The sequence below is a fragment of the Myotis daubentonii genome, chromosome 4, assembly GCF_963259705.1.
Source record: "Myotis daubentonii chromosome 4, mMyoDau2.1, whole genome shotgun sequence".
NCBI classification, from domain to species: domain Eukaryota; kingdom Metazoa; phylum Chordata; class Mammalia; order Chiroptera; family Vespertilionidae; genus Myotis; species Myotis daubentonii.
The window spans coordinates 43464162-43487799 of record NC_081843.1 but is presented as its reverse complement, the minus strand read 5'-3'; the positions used below and the strand labels follow the sequence as shown (position 1 = coordinate 43487799).

The window sequence follows — 23638 nt, the reverse complement described above, 5'->3', positions numbered from 1 at the left end:
GGAGGGGTTAAGAGATCAACCGAAGGACTTGCATGCATGCATATGAGCATAATCAACGTACATAGACACTAGGAGGTTGAGGGCATGTGCCGGGGGTGGGGGGGACTGGGGGGAGGTGAGTGGTGGGGAAAAGAAGACATATGTACTACTATTTGTAATACTTTAAAAAAAAATCAACAGTTCTTAAATGCTGTTATCATGGCCCTTACAGATTTTTTTAAAAATCTGAAATACTTAAAGACCACGTCTTTTTTTTTATTCTAAAGGTTAAGAATCTTTGAAAGTAGTTTATTTTTATTGATTTACTTAATCATTTTATTTTAGTCAATATCAAATTTAAGTACATTCTTAATAGTTCAGGGTTAAAATCCTAGCTCCAAAACCCATGTAACCTCGGACAAGTCATTTAACCTCTGTGTTTCAGTTTCTCATTTGAAAAACTTGAGGCCACTTGGCCTGGAGGTCAAACCCTCCCTGGAATTAGCTACAGCAATCAAGATTTATCTATAAGACTGCGAACAAAGACCACTAGGGGGTGCACCAAGGAAGCATAACAAAATGCGGAGACAAAGAAACAGGACAAAATTGTCAATGGAAGAAATAGAGTTCAGAACCACACTTTTAAGGTCTCTCAAGAACTGTTTAGAAGCTGCCGATAAACTTAATGAGATCTACACGAAAACTAATAAGACCCTCGATCTTATATTGGGGAACCAACGAGAAATTAAGCACACACGGACTGAAATAACGAATATTATACAGACGCCCGACAGCAGACCAGAGGAGCGCAAGAATCAAGTCAATGATTTGAAATGCGAGGAAGCAAAAAACATCCAACTGGAAAAGCAAAATGAAAAAAGAATCCAAAAATGCGAGGATAGTGTAAGGAGCCTCTGGGACAGCTTCAAGCGTACCAACATCAGAATTATAGGGGTGCCAGAAGATGAGAGAGAGCAAGATATTGAAAACCTATTTGAAGAAATAATGACAGAAAACTTCCCCCACCTGGTGAAAGAAATGGACTTACAGGTCCAAGAAGCGCGGAGAACCCCAAACAAAAGGAATCCAAAGAGGACCACACCAAGACACATCATCATTAAAATGCCAAGAGCAAAAGATAAAGAGAGAATCTTAAAAACAGCAAGAGAAAGAAACTCAGTTACCTACAAGGGAATACCCATACGACTGTCAGCTGATTTCTCAACAGAAACTTTGCAGGCCAGAAGGGAGTGGCAAGAAATATTCAAAGTGATGAATACCAAGAACCTACAACCAAGATTACTTTATCCAGCAAAGCTATCATTCAGAATTGAAGGTCAGATAAAGAGCTTCACAGATAAGGAAAAGCTAAAGGAGTTCATCACCACCAAACCAGGATTATATGAAATGCTGAAAGGTATCCTTTAAGAAGAGGAAGAGGAAGAAAAAGGTAAAGATACAAATTATGAACAACAAATATGCATCTATCAACAAGTGAATCTAAGAATCAAGTGAATAAATAATCTGATGAACAGAATAAACTGTTGATTATAATAGAAAAAAAAAAAAAAAAAGAAAAACTTGAGCTAATAAAAGTTCCTACTTCACTAAGTTTTTGTAAGGGTTAAATTGACCAATATATGAACAGTTCTTAGAACAGTGACTTACACAGACAATTACTATATGTGTTAGCTATTATTAGTATTACATGTAATAAATTACTACTAAATACACCTTAGTGCTATGTACAGACTGAGACTTTAGGATGAATTGCATTTATCTGGAAGTATAAAAGAAACCTTTTCTTTTCATATAATGCCTAGCAGACATTGGGCTGTGTACCATTTTTTTTTTTTTTTTTAGAAAATACCTGATCTAGGTTTGTCACTTATGACTCATAGTCTTGAGGTGTGACAGGTGGGGTTCTGGTGGTCTAATACCAGAGACTTTCTGATGAACAGAGGAAGCTTGACTCCCATAGAGGTTGTGGGTTCTAGAGCCACCTGGTCAGGGACTTTACAGTGAAGACCCTGGCAGTCTGCAGGAGCATAGTAACTTCTGAGATTCCTGCATGTGCTGTAGGCCTGGGATACATGTCCTTCCTCCTCTGTCATCTACTCAGCAGAAGTGGCCTTGGTCTCAGTGTTTTCTCCATGTTGCCATCATAGCACCGGAGTGGCTAAACTCTGATAAGCCTGGAAGGTTGTACTCATTATTTGCGGCTGTGTTTATGACTTTATTCCAGCTTTTAGACTTGGAAACTAAATCTAACATAGTGACCCATACTCCAAACTCCCTGGTAGATTTCTTCCTCTGAGATCTGAAGTCCTTTTCTCTAGAGCAGCGGTTCTCAACCTGTGGGTCACGACCCCTTTGGCGGTTGAACAACCCTTTCACAGGGGTCGCCTAAATACATCCTGCATATCAGATATTTACATTATGATTCATAACAGTAGCAACATTACAGTTATGAAGTAGCAACGAAAATAATTTTATGGTTGGGGGTCACCACAACATGAGGAACTGTATTAAAGGGTCGCGGCATTAGGAAGGTTGAGAACCACTGCTCTATAGGGTATCAGATGCGTGGTTATATTTTTGAAAACTCAATAGCAACCCTTTGTTTTTTATTTCTTTGGGACCAATTAAGTCCCACGTCTACATTTTGATGGCAATAAATAATAGTAAGGTGCACTCTTTCATTTTATTTGCTATAGTTAAAACATTTAATGTTATCTCTCTTGTAGAAAAAAGAATTAAATGATTTAATATTCAATAATAGGATGAGAAAAATAGGGGGATGTTTATAAAATGCAATACCATCTATATCTATAATAATAAAAACATAATATGCTAATTAGACCAGACATCCTTCTGGATGACCTTCCAGACGAAGCCGGGGCTGCAAGGGAAGCCCAGGTTCCAGGTGGCTGCCAGCAGCCGGAGGTAAACCTGGGTGCCAGAGGGAAGCTAGTGCTGGCAGCCGGGGGAAGGAAGGCCTATTCTTGCACAAATTTCATACATTGGGCCTCTAGAATATATATAAAACCTTAATATGCAAATAGACCAAATGGCAGAACAACTGAACAACCAGTCGCTATGACGTGTGCTGACCATCAGGGGAGTGTGCAGAACATGGCGGGCAGTGGGATGGTGGAGCAGGGGTGCCAGACCAAGGCGGGGAGCCGGGCACTGTCTTCGTGGCAAGCCTCTGGTGGTTACTGAAAATTCTTTGCTCCCCACGCGCCGCAGTCCCACCCGGTGCTCGCACCAGCTGCCAGCGCCAGCCCTGATCGCCCCTCAGGGCTTCTCTACCTCCCCCTGCTCCTGAGGGGTGATCAGAGCCGGCAGCCACCTCTCGCACCAGCTGCCAGCGCCGGCCCCGGTAATGAGTCAAATTTACATTTATTAATATGGAGATGCTATCATGATGTGTGAGCTTAAAACCTGTGGTGTTGAAAAGCAGATACAGATAATCCCATTGATTGAAACTTAATATTTACATAGAAACATAGAAACCTTTATTAGCAATAGTAACAATAATGTTTAATAAGCACCCATATGCCTGGCACTTATGAAGCCGTTTATAAGCCCTACAAAGTTCAAATGAGGAAAATAAATCCCAGTGCTTAATCAGAAAGGCTAAATGACATGCACAACGACAGGATATACAGAGGCACTCGGATTCCAGGGTGTGTACTCTCGTCTTCTAGTTGAGACTGAAATAGTCAGAGATTATCACTGAAGAATGGGCTTAGCTATGAATTTACTTTGAGTGTTCTTAATTATTTTTCCTGAGGATGAATCATAACATGGCATGCTTTCTTCATGTATCTGTGAACCCTAAGAATCTCTTTCTTTAAAGTTTCCCGTTATCTTGTTTCAGTCTTTCAACACTGCAAAGTCTTTCCATCCCCATGCGTTCAGACATACCTTCTTTCACCAGAACACATTTACTGTGCCCCTACTAGTAGCAGGTGCTGAAGTTTACAAAAGAGATGTTTTCTTGTGAAGCTTATATTTTAGTAGCAGGAAACAGTGAATGATCATATACCAGTAAGTAATGCATATTTTTTGATCATCATATTAAGGAAAACAAAGCAGAATGCTGTAGTAAAGACCGAGTAGGGTGGTAATTGGCTGGTTGAGTGATGTTTTAAGGTGATGTTGAACAAAGACTGAATGTTTAGAGAGAGCCATCCATGCAAAGGCATTTCAGAGAGAAGACAGAGAAAAGCACAGAATCCCTTGGGAAGAAATGGACTCAGCGAGTTTGAGTGGCAGAATTAATCTGTTGCCTTTAGTTTCTCAGGGCAAGGGCTGTGAGGCGATATGAAATATTTAAATAAGTGCCTTAAACATGTTTAGAAATCCTATTAGAAGTTTAAGGTTAAAACAGAGTGCTTTAATTATCTGTTTCTTTAAAAATAAAACAAAATACTAAGTAGTTCTTTCCACATTGAAAGGAGAAAGAAATTCAACATCAGAGCTCTTCACATTAAGCTAAAAAAAATTCTGGCAATGCATCAAGAATGCGATAAAAATTAAACAAAAGCAAAGCACGTAAAAGCTGTCCTCATTATTGTTGTGCATTATTCTTTTGTTGAATTACATCAGCATAAAACAATTTCAAAACCAAACTGATTAATAATTCTAAAACTTTAAGCTCCTTTATCTTTCAACTACAGAATGATTGTGTGTTCTGCCTCCATCTGGTCTTCCTCTTACTGCTTTTTATCTGCCCCTCATTGTGTATTCAGCATTCAGTTATTTCAGTGCAGAGTAATTTCTTAGGAAAAAAATCACTGTTACCAACATAAAAAGGGACTAACACACTGAAGTTCTATTGAGCCTTTGATGTTCACTGACTTTTTATACATGTGGGTTTGCAAGGATGTCTCACCTGCTACTCATATGGTTTGGTTTCTGGCCTTCCTCTCAATATGGTCCAGTTTAAAAAGCAGAAAGTTTTCCCTTTCGAATTCTAACTTAAGGACTTCCACATTTATAATGCTTCATTCGAATCCTCTCTGCCCATCGTTGGCAGAGTATTTCCATTCCTTCACAGTCACTTTATCTCAAATGTACTCAAATGTACATTGAATTTTGTTTTTCTTATTCTGTGGTCTATCTGTTGCTTATGTTCCTATTTTAAAAAGACTAGTGGGCCATTTTTGTGTTGTTTTTTCCATCTTATCAGATGAATTACATCACTGTGTAAGTTTAACCCATACAGAATGGTTTCAGTTACATATAAAGGGAAATTATTACCACAGTAGGTTTAGTTAACATCCATCATCTTGAATACATCCAATAAAAAGAAAAAAAATTTTCCTTGTGATGATCTTCTATTTTAACAACTTTCCTGTATGTCATAGAGCAATGTTCTATAGTCGTCATGTTATATCATAGGAGTTATCTCATAACTGTAAGTTTATGCCTTTGACCACCTTCCTTCAATTCCATCCCACCAGCCTCGCCTCTAGTAATCACAAATCTGAACTACTTTTTATGAGTTTAGTTTTTGTACCATGTTTCTTTATCCATTCATCCATCGATGGACACATAGTTTGCTTTCATGACTTAGCTATGGTTAAAAAAATAAAAATGCTGCTGTAAGCATGTAGACACAGATATCTTTTCAAGTTAGCAATTTTGTTTCCTTTGCATATATGCTTCATACTATTTTCTATTGTGGCAGCACCAATTTACAATACCAATAGCAGTGAGCAAATATTCCCTATCCTCCACATCCTCAACAGTGTTTATGTCTTTTCTTTCTGATGATGGGCATTCTAACATGTATGAGGTGATATGCCTTTTTGGTTTTTATTTGCATTTTTCTAATGATTAGTGATGTTGAGCATCTTTCATGTACCTGCTGGCCATTTATATAATTTCTTTGTAAAACTCTGTTCAGGCTCTTTGCCTATTTGTTAATTGCTTTATTTCTTTTTCTTTGGCATTGAGTTGTATAAGTGCTATACAAAATCAATGTACCAAAAACCTCTTATGTCTGCATATATGTATCATAAACTATCAGAAAGAAAAATTAAGAAAACAATCCCATTTACCTTTGCACATAAATAATAAACAATTGAGGAGTGAATTTAACCAAGGAAGCGAAAGAGTTGTGCAGTGGAGATGGACAGTGAAAAAAAAATTGAGACACTAGTAAATTTTTTAAATTACTTTGAGTTGATTTTTGTGTACAGCATAATACTGTGGTCCAGTTTCATTATTTCATGTGTGGCTATCCAGTTTTCCCACCACTATTTATGGAAGCAACTGTCTTTTCCCAATTGTATATTCTTGGCTGCTTTGTCATAAATTAATTGGCCATAAACATGTGGGTTTATATCTGGGATTGTTATTCTGCTTCATTGTTTTATGTGTCTGTTTTTATGCCAAGACCAAACTGAAATCAGGTTATGTGATGTCTTTGGATTTGGGTTTTGTTTTTTTCCAACATTGTTTTGACTTTTTGGGTACATTTGTGGTTCCCTACAAATGTTAGAATTGTTTGTTCTATGTCTGGAAAAATGTCATGGGAATTTTAATAGGGATTGCATTAAATATGTAGATTTCTTTGAGTAGTGGGGACATTTAACCCTATTGATCCTTTCCAATCATGAACGTAGATAATCTTCTCACACTTGTGCTTGATCGACTAAAAGCCACGTATTTCAATAGAGCTTTATTGAAAGCAGCAATGGGGAAATGTCCCTGGTGTTAGGACACTTTTAAAGATCTTTTTAATTTGTTTCCTTCATTTTTCACCATATGACTTGACATTTTAAGCCTTTCTTCCTTGTTTATGCCTCAGATGAGTGTTTGAAGGCAGTTATCTTGTTCCCTATTTTCTCCTTTGACAGGCTGTACATATTGAACACTTTTCATTTTGCCACATAAATCAATTTTCAAGGTTATTTAATCATTTCTCTCTAAATCTGTACTCAACTTTCTTCACTTACCTCATGAATTTTTCAGTATACATGCTCAAATATAAATGTAGAAAGGAAACCTTGGTCTTATAGGAGCACTGCGGACTACACTTTCTTGGCATGGCTGCATGGTATCAAATATTTTTCCAGGCTCCCTATTGATGAAGACTCCAGGGAAGAAAATTAAAGAATTCAAACAAATTATAACTCTAACTTCTCTTTGTTCTGGTAATGACATTTTCATATCTTGCCCAAATAATTATGTTTATATTTCCCTTGATACTTTGGTTTGCAATAATATACAAAAATTAATTTATCAGGAACTAGTTCCAGTTTTTAACTTAATTGTTTAAACTGATCTTATATATATATATATATATAACATATAACTTTTAAATTGCTGGGATATATTTTTCTATATAATTTCTGTATAGTTTTCCTGTTTTCTCTCTCCCTTGTAAGGCAGGCCTGCAATGGGTGGCACCCCTATATCCTCTGAGTTCCAGTTGGTTTGACCAAATGAGAACTCTGGAAGGATACACAGTGGGTAGAGCATCAGCCCGGGCATCGAAGGGTCTTGGCTTCAATTCACAGTCAAAGGCACATACCTGGGCTGCTGTCATTTTTTAACATGTTACTGAAGGCATTGCTTTTCATTGAAAATGACGTTTTAGTAAAAACACTGCAACCTCATATTATTTGTGGATGAGAAATGTCACTAGAGTACGGGCCTTCTGGACTGTTTGGTTAAAGGAAAAAAGTTTCTCCTGATCCCATATCTTTGAGGAGCTTAGAAAATCATCTAGCCAGAAAAACTGTAGAGACAGAGTCTAAAAATGCATAGACTTCTTCTTAGTTTTCCATCCCTCCTTAACACTTGAAAAATTGTTTTAGGTAAGCTATGAATCAACTTCCACAGGATAAATGGGCCAAAGTTACACTTGCAGACCGAACAACAATTACTTCGGACCAGCTTGAACGAATGCCGAGAGAGGGTGGAATAGGCCCCATGCACCAATTGCCTGTGCTGGGGATACCTCCTGTGGGAGAGCATGATATTTCACCTCCACAGAACTAGTTTGCTAGAAGGGAGTAACTTTATGTTTTGCTCCTATTTCACAATCCTACTGCGTTTTCTTCTGGCCTGTGTTTCTGGAAGTAATGTGAATCTATTCAACTCCTCACCCTCCCTAGCTGGTTCCCAACCTTCATGTTTTCTTTTCTTGTCAAGAGGAAAGTGGGGACCTGGAGAACTACCCAAGGTCCCTCAGCAGGGTCCTGAGGGCTTGTATGCTCCTACAACAGTGAGCCACAGAAAGAGGTGCTTTTCCATCCACCACTGTCAAGCTGGGCACTTTAGGAACTGCCTCCCCTCCAATAAGCAGACCCGACGTACCCGATGACCCACCTCGGGGACCTGAAAACCAGAGTCAGGGAGATCTAAAACAAGGCACAACCAGGAAACACCATGGTTAGCAAAACAGAGTGCTGCAGAAAAACATATATAAGAGTAAGCTATAAGAATTTCTAGATCCAAAAACACAGAGCTATCACCTTTTAGTATTAAAAATGTGGATTAACTGGGTGTCCCATTCTTCAGCTTGTATAACTCAGCTATTTCCCTGAGTTCATCTGAGTGCTCCACTCTGCATGTTCTCTGTGAGATTTCCCCAGGAAGAGAAGCTGTAGCAGGCTCACACATTTGTGATAAATGAGAGTCAAATGAGGTAAGAACACAGCCGCAGTGTTTTCAAGTGCAGCAACGATCCAGGATCCAGGAAAGAGTGTGACACACAGGCACGTTGCTGGCTGCCCTTGCTGGGGGCTTCTCCCTCAGGAGGGTGATACATTGATGAAATAAGTCACATATAGCTGATGATGTTAATTCGGGATAGAGTGAGGTACAGTAAAGGGAGGAGCTCTGTGTGTGATGGATGAAATCATAGAGCTTTGGCCACCGGTGATAATTTTCTAGAAATTTGCTGAAGTTGCAATGTGGACAATTTTGCATACACTGCAGGTGTGTGCCTCACAGACATGCGAACAGTCAGAGCACAGGTGCAGGCTCTGAATGTATCACCATGGCTTCACTTGCTCTATGGGCAGAGCCCAGGCCTGTTGACAGAAAGGCACATTCTTCAGGTCACTGTTATGTATGGGTCAGGGCTACTAACATCTAGAGTTTCTTCCATTGATTGATTTTCCTCCCCTCTCCTGCCACCAAGGAGGAATGAGCACTCCCAAAGTCATTAGGGTTCATAAGCAACTGATGATGATGACGGCAGTAATAATAATAACAACAAGACTAACTTTTTAGAACTGTATTGAACACTTCATATGAATTGTTTCCTATAGCCCTCAAAACAATTCTATAATATCCATACATTATCCCCTTTGGGAAATTAATAAATTAAGGCTCATAAATGTTAAGAAGCTTGTTCCAAATGACAGAGCTAATAATTAATGGAGGTTGAAAAGTAGCCTTAATCAAAATGTATAAATTTTAGGCAATTGGTAATAACAGAAGGGTTCTATGTGTTATAACAGGAGCTACAGAGCCTTTTATTTCTTATCCCTCAAAATACAACTATGCAGGTAGTTCTTTTCTGTCTGAAGAGCTTGCCAGTTTTGTCTAGAAACCTGCCCTGAAGCTACTGTAGCGTGCAAAGGTAAGTCAGAAAAAAACAGGTTTTCTCCATGGGTCCCAGAAAATAATGTGTCTGTGTTTCTTGTAAATAATCCACTCTGTCTGGATGGAAAGCTGGCGATTGTCTCAGATTTGCTCATACCAAGCTGTGCCTTGACAGCACAGATATGGCCTCAGGCTTTCAAGAGCTGCCCAGTGTTGAAAAATCCCTGGTCTGTACCAGAGTTTTCTGTTGATGTTTTTGTGAGTGCACATAAACACTCGCTTGCCCATCTGTTTGGTTTATCATTTACCATTCCCAGTGAAAGAGCAGTTTGGGACTCTGACCAATATAAGCTTAGAATCGTGTTGAGTTACCATGGCCCAGTTTAAGCTTCATCCTCAGTACAAAATCAGTGAGGGAGGGAATAAGGATTTGGCTTACAGACGACCAACATTTTGGGGGGCTTTGATCAGTGTGCTAGAATAATGGATTATCACCACAGGAAAACCCAGCATTTTAAAAAAGCATGCTTCTTAGAATTTGCTAAAATTTACTGAGACACTTATATTGTATTGGATAAATTCACAGCTAGAGTTATCATCTTAGGAATACTTCTGGCACCATTCTGGGACGTCTACCAAAGGAGCCCAATTATAGAGGGATTAAACCAAACCACAAAGCAAAACACTCTTCTTGTTCTTAAAATTTCTGGTTTTGTTTTTTTCTCAGTTTCCAGCTATAGTGCTGAGAGGATATCCTCAGAGTGGCTCAGTTTAAAGATCAAATATGTCATCAACCCTATGCCTGTGAAATCATAATGAGGCCTCACGGAGTCCTATTTCACAGAGTAGTTGAGCGAACAAGAGCCTTGGGAAATGGACAAAGCAAATGGCTCAAGAAGAATCAGATTTTAGTAAAAGCTGAATAAGTAGTGTCGGGAAACTGAGCCCTGCATACTAGTACATTACAAAAATTATGACAGGGCTCAAATAATGCAGGCAGAGAAAAGAAGGAGAATAGCAACAGGATTTAGAACAGGAAGACATGGGCAGTAGAATGTTCCATCTTTGTACATGCAGAGTGGGTTAAAAATCCCTGTTGCTATTAACGGCCTCAGCAGAATGGCACAACCTAGGAAGATCAGGCCTGCATGAGGAGGGAGGGCTGATTGAACAAGCCAGATTGTGGATGTGTTGGGTATGTTGCAGTCATTTTAGATGTGTTTTAAACTAACCGGGGAAGAAATACTTACTAAGCCCCATTACTATAGTTCTTCTCAGATTTTTTGTTTCAGAATTAACTTCAAACTAGTGTAAAAACACCAGAGTCAACTATCTCATCATGTTATCCAGGTAGGAATACTCTTGCATCTTTAGTGGGCCATGAATATAAAACTTTCCCGGGATTGTTTCTAGTTTGGATCCACTTATAGTTGAGATGTGTAATACCTATCATTTCCTCATGATGGTCACAAGGATATTTAGTATTTTCAGTAGTAAATAGAAAGAGGGTTGGAAACAGAGCTTAATAAATTCTAGATTCTTCATTAAATATTCATATACTAGGGGCCCGGTGCATGAAATTCGTGCACTGGGTGTGTGTGTGGGGGGGCGGGGAGTGTCCCTCAGCCCAGCCTGCCCCCTCTCACATACTGGGAGCCCTCAGGCATTGACCCCCATCACCCTCCAATCGCAGGATCGGCCCCTTGCCCAGGCCTGACGCCTCTGACGCCCCTTGCGTCAGGCCTGGGCAGGGGACCGTCATTTCCCCCCATCACTGGTTCTGCCCCCAGCATCAGGCCTGGGCAGGGGACCTCCAGACCCCTCCGATTGCTGGCTCTGCCCCTTGCCCAGGCCTGATGCCTCGGCCAGAGGCGTAGACCCCCATCACCCTCTGATCGCCTCCGCCAGAGGTGTCAGGCTTGGACAGGGGACCCCCATCTCCCCCCGATCACTGGCTCTGACCCACGCCCAGGCCTGAGGCCTCTGGCCCAGGCTTCAGGCCTGGGCAAGGGGACCATCATATCCCCCCAATCCCCCGCTCCGCCCCCCACCCAGGCCTGATGCCTCGGCCAGAGGAGTTGACCCTCATCACCCTCCGATCACCAATCACCGGATCAGCCCCTTGACCAGGCCTGGGCAGGGGACCAGCTCCCCGTGGTTGCAGGCTCCGCCCCTGCCCAGGCCTAACACCTCTGGCCGAGGCATTAGGCCTGGGCAGGGGACCCCCAGCTCCCCGCGGTAGCAGGCTCCACCCCTTCCCAGGCCTAATGCCTCTGGCCTAGGCGTCCGGCCAGGGCAGCGGGGACCTGCAGTGTCAGCGGCCCCGCGATCGTGGGCTCCGCTTTAGGCCCAGGCAAGGGACCCCTAGCTCCTGGGACTGCCAGCTTCGACCATGCCCAGCTCCCATCGCTGGCTCCACCCCTACTTCCTGCTATCACTGGCCAGGGCGGCAAAGGCGCCTGATTCTCCCATCATGGCTGGGGGGCAGGGCAAAGGCGGCCACAGGGCCGCCTTTGCCCTGTCCCCAGCTCTTAGCTCCCCCCTGGGTTTCTGATCACTGTCAGTGGCAGGGGGCTTCTTCCTGCTTTCCCTTTCGCCTCCCTGCATTGTGCCTACATATGCAAATTAACCGCCATCTTTGTTGGCAGTTAACTGCCATCTTAGTTGGCAGTTAATTTGCATATAGCCCTGATTAGCCAATGAAAAGGGTAGCATCGTACGCCAATTACCATTTTTCTCTTTTATTAGTGTAGATGTTTGTAAGAAGTGAAATGTGTTCTATTTTTTTAGTTTGATACTAATTATAAATCATCATTCTAAAATGTATTTGAGGAATTTTCCCAAAATAAAAATAGAAATGTGAAATCTAGAAGCTGTTTAATTTTTTGCCACCAACTATTATTTATCCTCTCATATCTGTCACTGAAATACTAATGGAAGATGCAAAATAACTGCACTGGAAGCAACATGTATTATATTATGTCTAACCATAAAAAGCCAAGGACCTGACCCTTAAAATATAGAGGTGTGGACTAATAGGCAGGCAATATTAGAAACTTTACACATTCTTAGGGATTTTGAGGTTATCTCAGGTTCCTTAAAAAAACAACAACAAACACCTGTCCCCACTTCTTTTCATGAGATATGCCCTTTGAGGTAGTAAGGAATGGCTTTGTCCCGTCACACCCCTCTAGCAATACTCTCTTTCTGTCTATATTCAGAAGCAGTACATTTTAGAAATGCAGCATGGCCGGGGAGAAAAAGGATGTGTATAAATGGACTCATATCTTGAGATGTGAAGACAATGTAAATCAGAATGGATAAAAAAGAACAACTGACTTGTATGCATGCATATAAGCATAACCAATGGACATAAGACGGGGGTAGGGGAGGCCAGGGGATTGTCAAGGGGGAGGGGGGGAAGGAGACATATGTAATGCCCTTTGTAATACTATAAGCAATAAAAAAATAAATAAATAAAAAGAACACTGAGAAGAAGTACTTTTCTTTGTATAGTCACCATATTAGACAATGAGCATAACATTTCTCTGACGACACATCTGAAAATATAATCTGCATGCCCAAAAAGGAGAGAAGAAACACAGATAAGGATTAGCACACTCTCTCTCATCTTTTCTCACATATAACACATACCTAAATGACTTTAAAAATTTTAAGTAGTATAATGCTCATTTTATTTTTATTTATTCATTGATTTTAGAAAGGGAGAGAGAGAGGCATCAATTTGTTATTCTACTTAATTATGCATTCATTGGTTGATTCTTGTATGTGCCCTGACCAGAATTCGAACCTGCAACCTTGGTGTGATGGATAACTGAGCTACCCAGGCAGGGCATAATGCTCTTAATATAATTTTAACATAATATCATTGGATAAATTCTCCATAGAACTCTAGTCTTAATATAATCAGTTGCCCTGATTTCAATTCACAGAAAAATCACTAAAAAATTGAGTGATTAATTGTGATATATACAGTATTTCAGGTCTGAATGATGATGAGTACAATTCTGTCAGCTTAATAACATCCAAGAAACAGAAGATAAGCTTAAGTGAATACTTGCATGCTGACTACAATTGCCTTGCTTATTGCATAAATAAATGCAGCATCCAAGAGTTTGCAAGAAGTCATTAGCTCTAAACTGCTTCTTTTTCATCTGGGTTTCTATAAAACTTTGTGATTGACCTCTTTAGACCGTTCACCTCTTAAAAAAATAAAATGTCTCCTGGCCATCTAGGCTATGAGGAATAGAAACCCTGCAGAACAAGGATACCTCTTCAAGTGGCAGTCACTTCACTTGTGCTGTTAATTCTAAGTAAAATGCCTCCTTCTTTCTTTGACCAACTTACTTTTAATCTTCTTTTAAGAATAATGCTTGATATATAACAAGCATTCAATATGTTTGCTGAATCAATTATTTACAATACAATATTGGTGGGAAGTTCTTGTAGAGTTAGGGTTAAAAAGTCCAGGGAGAAGTGTCTTTGCCAGCAGAATTCAGTGAGAAATATGAATTGAAGAAGGTACATGAGACAGATATTGATTTTTAAAGAATGTGTTCTCTTATCATCAGATGAGTTTATCTTACCTTCCACCTCATCTGCATTTAATGCTAAGCCACAGGGTTCAGTGTCCCTGGGAAGACCATTTATGACAAAATAGGAAGGCCTCTCTAAAAGAAGAGAAGTATAAGTCCCACTCGTTCTGGCCTATGTAAGAAGTAGAGACAGACATACGAAGAGCAGGTCAGCAATCCGAGTTCTTGTTTTACTGTCTTTATGGGGCTAAAATGTAATATGAGAATAGGTAGTATGAGCGAAGCTGAGAACATCAGAGCAAGTGACATCCAGTATAGCATGGGTGAAGTTTTAAGACTCTAAGGGAATAAAGGCATTTGATTTATTCCAAAATCCAATATGAAGTAGGACTACTACAATGGCACAGACAGAGGGAGGTGTAAAGATGGATGAGATAGAAACAAATATCAAGGCTCCCTACAGTCTTCATATCCAGGGGTTCCACATGACCCAGTGAATGGATAGAGAAGTACTGAGATCCAGTGGACCAGTGAATCCCTGAGATTGAAAAGTATATAATGGCCTGGCCACGGTGGGTCAGTAGTTGAGCCAGGACCTATGGAGGCCATGGTTCGATTCCTGGTCAGGGCACATGCCTGGGTTTGCGGGCTCAATCCCCAATGGGGGGCGTGCAAGAGGCAGCCAATCAATGATTCTCTCCCTTCCTCTCTAAAAATCAATAGAAATATATATATATTTAAAGTGTATAATGAATGATATCTTTACAATAGGATGTAAGTGGTGTGGACTCTGGACTTCAGCCCATGGAAGCCTGCAAGCTGCAAGATAAGAGCAGGGCCATCGTGTTGGGCAGCAATAAAATGAGTAGGCCAGACCAACCACCATGTACCAGAGGACATCAAGACCCACAAAAGAGCCTGCCCCTCCAAAGGCCCAACTCCATCTCCTTATAAGTCAAGTAAGTCTCCTTCCAGGGAAAGAAAGAATGTGAGGAAATTTGCAAGACCCAGCATTTGCTCCTAAACGACTGAGTCTATCAATAGGTATTAAAACAGAAATTGAATAGGTTTTAAGTACCTTCTCCCTCTCCCCACCTCCTACCTTTCCCAGCAACCCTACTGGTATTACATCAGTTACCGAAAATAAAATACATGTAAGAGACTCTCTGGAACTCTAAAACCTCTGTGCAGTATTTATTCCCACTTTGAATTACAATGAAGCCCCAGATGTGACCCTGCGACACCAAGTATGCAGAGTCAAAAAGAAAACAGGCAAGTTGTGTGTGTGTGTGTGTGTGTGTGTGTGTGAGAGAGAGAGAGAGAGAGAGAGAGAGAGAGAGAGAGAGAGAGAGGAGACAATAGGAACACTCACAGTGGAGTCCCCCTAGGAGACTGAATTTTAAAGTCCTGAATTCAAGTCCAGTTTCAAATACTTCATTCATTAAAGGGCTTCCTTAGGCTGCATTGAACACTATTTGTGCTTTGTAGACCAAGAGAAAATTCCATAAGCAGGCCAAAATGCAAAAGTTAAGTCGGCTTGGAAAGTATCAGTAAAACCAGAAAATGGGCCATGCAACTTGTGCAAAACTGATCCAGTTTTTACCCATTACCTCTACAGCCAGTAGCTAAGACCAGAGACTGAACAATGACTTCTACAGCTTTTAATCCTCATATGCAAAAAAATAACCTGGTGAGCTTTCTAAAAAACCTAGCCCTCCAGAAATTATAATTCAACTGATCTCCATCTTTTTTAAACACTTCCTGGGGGATTATATGATGTAAGCAATGCTGAGAGCCTCTGCTCTTAATTCTAGGGGAAATGGGTTATGGTCAAGATTAAGGTTGTACTGCCAACCCACATTTCATTTTGTCTTAAAATAAGTACACCTGTTTACTATGACATAATGCTAGAATCTGATAATTATTTTTATGCAATAACATTTTACCAGTCTCTGTGGTTGGGCAAGGAATTTTTGACCCAATACTGAGAAGTCAAATTTCCTGAAGATTGATTAGTGCCGCCTAGTGGTAAGAGATGATTATTTCACTTAGTATCCAGGCTTGCCCCAGGCACATTTTGAGAGAGATTTGGAACTGAGTTAGAGAAAACTGTAAGAGTTTGGTTTCCGCCTTCTTAGAAGTAGAGGGATACTAGATGACAATAAATTTTCTCCAATAACACAAGTGAAATCTCTACATAAAAAATATAATAATACTACTATTTTTAAAATATGTCCTTCCCTACAGGTATCCCCTTATTTGTCTGTCAATATTTTCTTTTTGTTCCTATAAGACATTAAGGTAAAGCTAAGAAACTCTGTGTCACTGAAAATAAAAAGGATAGATCACGGAGGAAGTTCCTGCAAAGAACAAGATGCCTAATTCATGATCCTGGAATACGGAGAAGTATGTGATAAAAAGAAGATTGAAGAATTTAGTGGCCATGGTGTTTTCTATGCTCCTGTGCCATCTATCTGCCTTAAAGCAAAACCTTGAAGTGAGGTGTATAGAAGCAAGCATATTATTTGAGCTAATTCTCTAGGGATACCAAGGGGCAAGGGTTAGGCTTCTAAAAGAAGCTTGGCATTTACCTAAAAACCACTTCCTATGGTGCACAAGATATATGCCTCAGCATTACCACAGGGAGGTGACCTGATAGATAAACTTGAGAAAAAAAGTCTTTTCCGCCACTTCCTGGAGAGTGTGAAGCTTACCTAAACTGTCTCCCTTTCTTTGGGGAGAATAGATAGAGTTTTTGAACGAATGGGTAGGTTAGCCAGTGGAAGACTGAGACCAGAGCAAAGAGGTGGCAGTGGGCTTCAGCAATGAGTCCTAGTAAAATGTTCCCAAAGGTCAGATGAGACCAGCCACTTAAGTCTGACACAGCAGGGACCAAAGATTAGTGTGTGGATTTAAGAGTCTTCCCCCATTACCTTTAAAATGGCCCATATCTCCTCATACCAGATGCCCTCTCAGGGAGCACTAGATAGAGGAAGGTGATGGGAGGACATCGGACTGTATAAAGGGCAAGAGACTGAGGTACCATTAATTGGTCAATGTAAACCTGTTTGTGTTATTTTCTCAAATATCCCAAATATTGAGGCCTTGTGAGGAAGATTACATAATAAAAAATGAAAAGCTACAATTTTCTTTATGCATCTGAGACATGGTTTTAGTAAATTTGTGATTTATCTACTTAATTAAAAGTGTAATCTCAATGCTTACCAACTTGAAAGGAACACTGGTGTCTGGTAGGTTTCCAGCTGCTGCCCACTCAGGTTCTGTAGGGCTGGGGCAATGCCATATCTTTGTCAGCATAAAGGCTCATTGTAAAACAGGCAGATGTTTTCATTCAGTAACATCATGTTGAGTCTCAGCAATGTTCATGGAATTATTGGGGAGGGGGGATCTCATTCCCTTCAACAAGAGGTGACTGGATCTTTCAGAGTTATAAAAATCCTGTAGGACAGAGAATTCCAACACAAGAAAGCCATGGCCTATTTCATTGACCTTTCCACTTCAGGGATGGGTAACTTTACGTGTGCGGTGGTGTTTCAATAATCCTAGAAGTACACTCTTGTCAGCTATCACATATGTCATATCAAGTCTTAAAACAACACTGACTAGACTAAGGAAAAGCCTTTTTAAAAAGATAGTATTCCATCTCCCCTTATAAAAACTCTAAAGAAAATCTTCATTTAGCACCTAAAAAATCCTCCTGAAAAAAAAAAAATATTATTTTTCCTTTACAACTTTACAGGAAAAGTGGATAGATCTAGCGGTTCTGTTACCCTTTACTAATAAGTTGGATAATGTAAAATTAATCTACAAAAACCTGTTGTGTTTCTGTACATGAAAAGATGCTTCATCCACATCACTAGTCATCAGAGAAATGCCAAAACCACAGTGAGATATCTTCTCACACCTGTTAGAGTGGCTAGTATGAACAAGACCAGAATTAACAAGTGCTGATGAGGGAATAGAGGAAAGGAAACCTTTCACCATTGTTGATGTGGTTGTAAATTGGTACAGCAACTATGGCAATAGAAGGAGTTTCCTTTAAAATTAAAATATGATCCAGCAATTTCACTTCTAGGTTTTTATTAAAATAAGCAGCCACTGTGGGAAACAGTATGGTGTTTCCTCAAAAAATTAATAATGGAACTGCCATTTGACCGGTAATACCACTTCTAGGAATATATCCCAAGAAAACAGAAACACCAGTCAGAAAGGATATATGCACCCCTATGTTCATAGCAGCACAAGTTACAATAGCTAAGATTTGGAAACAGCCTAAGTGCCCATCAGCAGATGAGTGGATTATAAAACTGTTGTACATCTACACAATGGAATACTATCTACACTAATAAAAGAGAAACATGGTAATTGGTGTACGACCGCTACCCGCTACCCTTTTCATTGGCTAATCAGCGAGATACGCAAATTAACTGTCAGCCAAGATGGTGGCCGGCAGCCAGGCAGCTTGAAACTAACATGAGGCTTGCTTGCCTCAGTGACGGAGGATTGTTGGAGGAAACCAACGTTCCCAGCCTGCGGCTGTAGGCCTCTGAGCGGGAAGTTTAAGAAACATTGTAACAAATACTCCGGACATCAGCCAGCAGATTCACAACATTGTAAGCAAAGGCCAGAAACCTACTTTCAGCCTAAGAGCTGGAGCCAAGCCTCAAGGTAAAGCTGGCCCAGAATGAAAAAAAAAAAAAAGAAAAAAAGGAGCGGTCGGGAACTTCAGTCACTCCCAGCCTGAAAACAGCCCTCAGCCCCTCACCCAGACTGGCCAGGCACCCCAGTGGGGACCCCCACCCTGATCCAGGACACCCTTCAGGGCAAACCAGCCAGCCCCACCCATGCACCAGGCCTCTACCCTATATAGTAAAAGGGTAATATGCCTCCCGGCACCGGGATCAGCGTGACAGGAAGAGCGCCCAAAGCCCCCGATCGCCCTGCGGCTCTGTGTGTGACAGGGGGCGGGGCCCCAACCCCCTGAGCAGCCCTGCTCTGTGCCTGATAGGGGGCAGCTCCCCAACCCGCCCCCCCCCACGGGCTTTTGCTCTGTGTGTGATGCAGTAGAGCCATAACCTCCCCATCGGCCCTGCCCTGAGTGTGAGAGTGGCGGCGCCCCAACTCCCTGATCGGCCCTGCTCTGTGGGTGATAGAGGGCGGTGCCCCAACCCCCTGATGGGCCCTGCTCTGTGTGTGACGGGGGCAGCGCCCCAACCCCCTGATTGGCCCTGCTCTGTGCGTGTCAGGGGGTGGCACCGCAACCTCCCCATCAACCCTGCCTTGAGTGTGACAGGGGACGGTGCCCCAACCCCCTAATTGGCCCTACCCTGAGCGTGACTGAGGGTGGCATCACAACCTCCCAATCTTCCCTACTCTGTGCATAATAGGGCGGCGCCCCAACTCCCCAATCAGCCCTGTTCTGAGCCCGACCAGGGGCTGCACCTAGGGATTGGGCCTGCCCTCTGCCACCCGGGAGCAGGCCTAAGCCAGCAGGTCATTATCTCCCGAAGGTTCCCAGACTGCAATTGGGCACAGGCTGGGCTGAGGGACCCCCCTCCCCCCCCCGAGTGCACAAATTTTTGTGCACCGGGCCTCTAGTGCCACTATAAAAAAGAAGGAATTCTTACCATTTGCAACAGCATGGATGGACCTGGAGAGCATTATGCTAAGTGAAATAAGCCAGTCAATGAAGGAAAAATACCACATGATCTCACTCATTTGTGAAATGTAAAGAACATCATAAACTGGTGAACAAAAATAGACACAGAGATGAAGAAGCATCAAACATACTGTCAAACTTCAGCAGGAAGGCGGGGAGGATGCGGGGGGCAGGTAAGAGATCAACCGAAGGACTTATATGCATGCCTTGTATGCATGCATATAAGCATAACCAATGGACACAGACACTGGGGGCAGGGGTGAGGGCATGTGCTGGGGGGTAGGGGAGGCCAGGAGGAGGTCAATGAGGGAAAAAGGGAGACATATGTACTACTATTTGTAATAATTTAAACAATAAAAAAAAGAAAATGAAAACAGAAGTTCAGAGAGAAATCTCCATGTTCTCTGCAGCATTATTTACAATTATGACGATATGGAAACAGACGAAGGGTCCACTGATAGATGAGTGAATAAAGAAACTATGGTGTATATGTGTATACAATGAAATCTTGCCATTTGTAACATCATGGAAAGACATCAAGGGTATTATGGTACAGAAAATAATTCAGACAGAGAAAGACAAATACCATATGATCTCACTTATATGAGAATTCTTGAAATATAAAAAACAAAACCCAAACACCAAGCTTATGGATGTGAAGAACCAAAGGTGGTTTGGGAATGGAGATGAATATGTGTATTCATGAAGGGAGTAATTTTGTACAAACTCCCAGTTATGAAATAAGTCATGAGAATGTAATATACAGCATAGTGACTATATCTACACTAATAAAATACAAACATGCAAATTGACTGTACTTTTGCTATGCCTTAAGCCACACCCACCAGCCAATCAGAGTGACTTTATGCAAATTAACCCAACCAAGATGGCGGCTGGCAGCCACAGAGCTAGAGTGAGCAGGAGGCTTGCTTGATCCAGTGATGGAGGAAGCCAAACTTCCCGGCCCCCACTGCTGCCTCCTCTCAAGGCAACAAAGTTTCAATTATAGAAGGTAAATAAACCCCAGATACCTGCTTCCAGTCGCCATGGCCACGGAGCTGGAGAAAATAAAAACAAAAAAAGGAAAGGCTGGGAGCTTCAGTCTCAAGGGGCTTAGTCAGTCTGAAAATAGCCATCAGACCCTCACCCAGGCTGGCCAGGCAGCCCAGTGCGGACCCCCACCCTGAAGGGGGTGTGGCCAGTCTGAAAATGGCCCTCAGTCCCTCACCCAGGCTGGCCAGGCACCCCAGCAGGGACTCCTACCCTGAAGGGGCTGTGGCCAGCCTGAAAACAGCCATCAGCCCCTCACCCAGGCTGGCCAGGCAACCCAGCAGGACCCCCACCCTGATCCAGGACACCCTTCAGGGCAAACCAGCTGGTTCCCATCCATGCACCAGACCTCTATTCTATATAATAAAAGGGTAATATGCAAACTGACCCTAACAGCAGAAAGACTGGGAATGACTGGTCACTATGACACACACTGACCACCAGGGGGCAGAAGCTCAATGCAGGAGCTGCCCTCTGGTGATCAGTGCGCTCCCACAGGGGGAGCTCTGCTCAGCCACAAGCCAGGCTGATGGCTGCCAGTACAGCAGTGGTGGTGGGAGCCTCTCCCGCCTTCTCAGCAGTGCTAAGGATGTCTGACTGCAGCTTAGGCCTACTCCCTGCTGGCAAGTGGACATCCCCCGAGGGCTGCCAGGCTGCCAGAGGGATGTCTGACTGCCAGCTTGGGCCTGATTCCCCAGGGAGCAGGCCTAAGCCAGCAGGTGGACATCCTCAGAGAGGTCCCAGACTGCAAGAGGGCATAGGCAGGGCTGAGGGACCCCCCCGAGTGCACAAATTTTTGTGCACTGGGCTTCTAGTATATACATAAAAGCCTAATATGCAAAGTGTGCCCTCAGGAGTTTGACCAACTCCCGGGAGCCGGTCCATCCTTGCTGTTTCAAGGGACCTGGCATATATGGCATACGGTTCTTAATATGTTTGCTCACCTTCTTGGCGCTGTGTTTTAACCAAAGTCACCTCTCCGAGAAAGGTTGAATCCCCAGGTAGGGATTTTCCCCTGAAGTTAGGGAGGGAATAAAACCCCTCAACTAAGTGCCAGGCGGGTAATTAATCCCTTTAACTACGAACAATCATGCTTAAACTACATAATCTTTTCTCCCTGGAATGGAGATAAGAAACGCCCTAACCTTTGTAATAGAGATTGATAGGATTGAATCAACTGGTATAAATACAGTTGTAACAAGACAGAAACACTCAGAACTTAGAACAGAATCAAGAAGACAGAACCTACACGGAGCCTAGAGACAGAAGAACTTCGCTGGAGAGAGCATGCCGGAGGATCCTGGAGAGGGACTGGCCTCGGAGCCTAGAGACAGAGCCTAGCGGGAGAACATGGCAAGGGATCCTGGACTGAACCTGACTACAGAGATTGGCAGGAGAACCTGACTGGAACCTGGACACTGAACCTGACTGGAGAACCTGGACAGAACCTGGCTGGAGATCCTAAGCAGAACCTCTCTGGAGATCGAGACCAGAACTTGGCTGGAGATCCTGGCTAGGCTGCTGATCAACTGAATGCTGTCTCCATGTCATTCCTTCTTCGCCGACTCCGTCCACACCTTTGGGGACCCCTGGACCCGCTGGGGTTGGACCCCGGCAACCAACCGGGAGTTTTATCGCTCACTATGATGTGTGCTGACCACCAGGGAGTGGCACAGAACGAAGGCAGGCCCCGGCCGGCAGCCCCTAGGGACCCTACCCATGCATGAATTTCATGCACTGAGGCTCTAGTAGTGTTGCATATTTTAAAGTTGCTAAGAAAGTAGGTAAATCTTCAAAGTTCTCATCACAAGAAAAAAAAGTTTATGTAAGGGGGTGGATATTAAGTAGCCTTACTGTGGTGATCACTTTGCAATGTATACAAATATTAAATCATCATGGTATACTAATATATTTCAATTATATAAACTCAATAAAAAGGCTGTATCTTTGCCATTTAATTCATGCCAAGTGTGCCAAAGTTTGTACACCTACCACTAGTGATATGTAGTATAATTTTAGTTAGTATTATATTTGTAATTTTAACATTTTTCTTCTTATTGTAATATGTAACAGAAAAAAGAATTGGCCTATCAAACCCATGACTTCTGATATGTTTAAGTTAAAGCTAACTAGATTTTGGAGTGAAATTCAAAAGAGTTACTGAGAAAATCTGTTTTATATGTACATTATGTAAAATAAAATGTTAGTATAGATTATTGCCAAAAATTATAAAATATGTATAATAAGTACACAAGGAAGTAAAAACATTATCTCCTTTTTACAACTTCAGCTTGTTGTCATGCTATTTCACAACTACATGAAGAAATATTTTTAGACACTGGAAAAGAATAAAAGGAGAAGAATGGATAAACATTTCAACTTGGCATCTATGGACTTATTTTCCCCATACTATAAGATAGGAATAGTAATGGATATTGGCAACTATTTTTCACGTATCTCCCACATTAAATGGTGAATTAGGCAGTTATACCAATAACCTGGTTCGGGGTTGTATAAAAAAGATTTTGTAATTTGACCTTTATCTCTAGTTCCTAGGAGGTAATTTCTAAACCCTTGAAATTTTCCTGATAATAACAGTATTTATGTTTATTCAAGGTGGTCTCCTTGGACCTCATTGATAGTTCATGCTGATGAAGTGGGTCCCTGTACAGTTTATGTTAACAAGATGACTCAAAATGGGGGCTGGTCATACCACAAAAACCAATCATGTAACTAGAAAGTTGGCACTCTGAGCCGTGTGCTATCAGTCCAACCTCCATGGTTGTAGTACAACCAC

The 23638-nt window shown here is 41.9% G+C and overlaps 1 long non-coding RNA gene across 1 annotated transcript in view; it reads left to right on the top strand.

The window, feature by feature from the left end:
* Positions 1-15029, top strand: part of LOC132232392 (uncharacterized) — a 202095-nt gene extending 187066 nt beyond the window's left edge. The window contains exon 4 of the long non-coding RNA XR_009452419.1: positions 14883-15029. This is a non-coding gene — a long non-coding RNA (uncharacterized LOC132232392). The remainder of the gene's footprint in view (positions 1-14882) is intronic.
* Positions 15030-23638: the final 8609 nt, after the last annotated feature.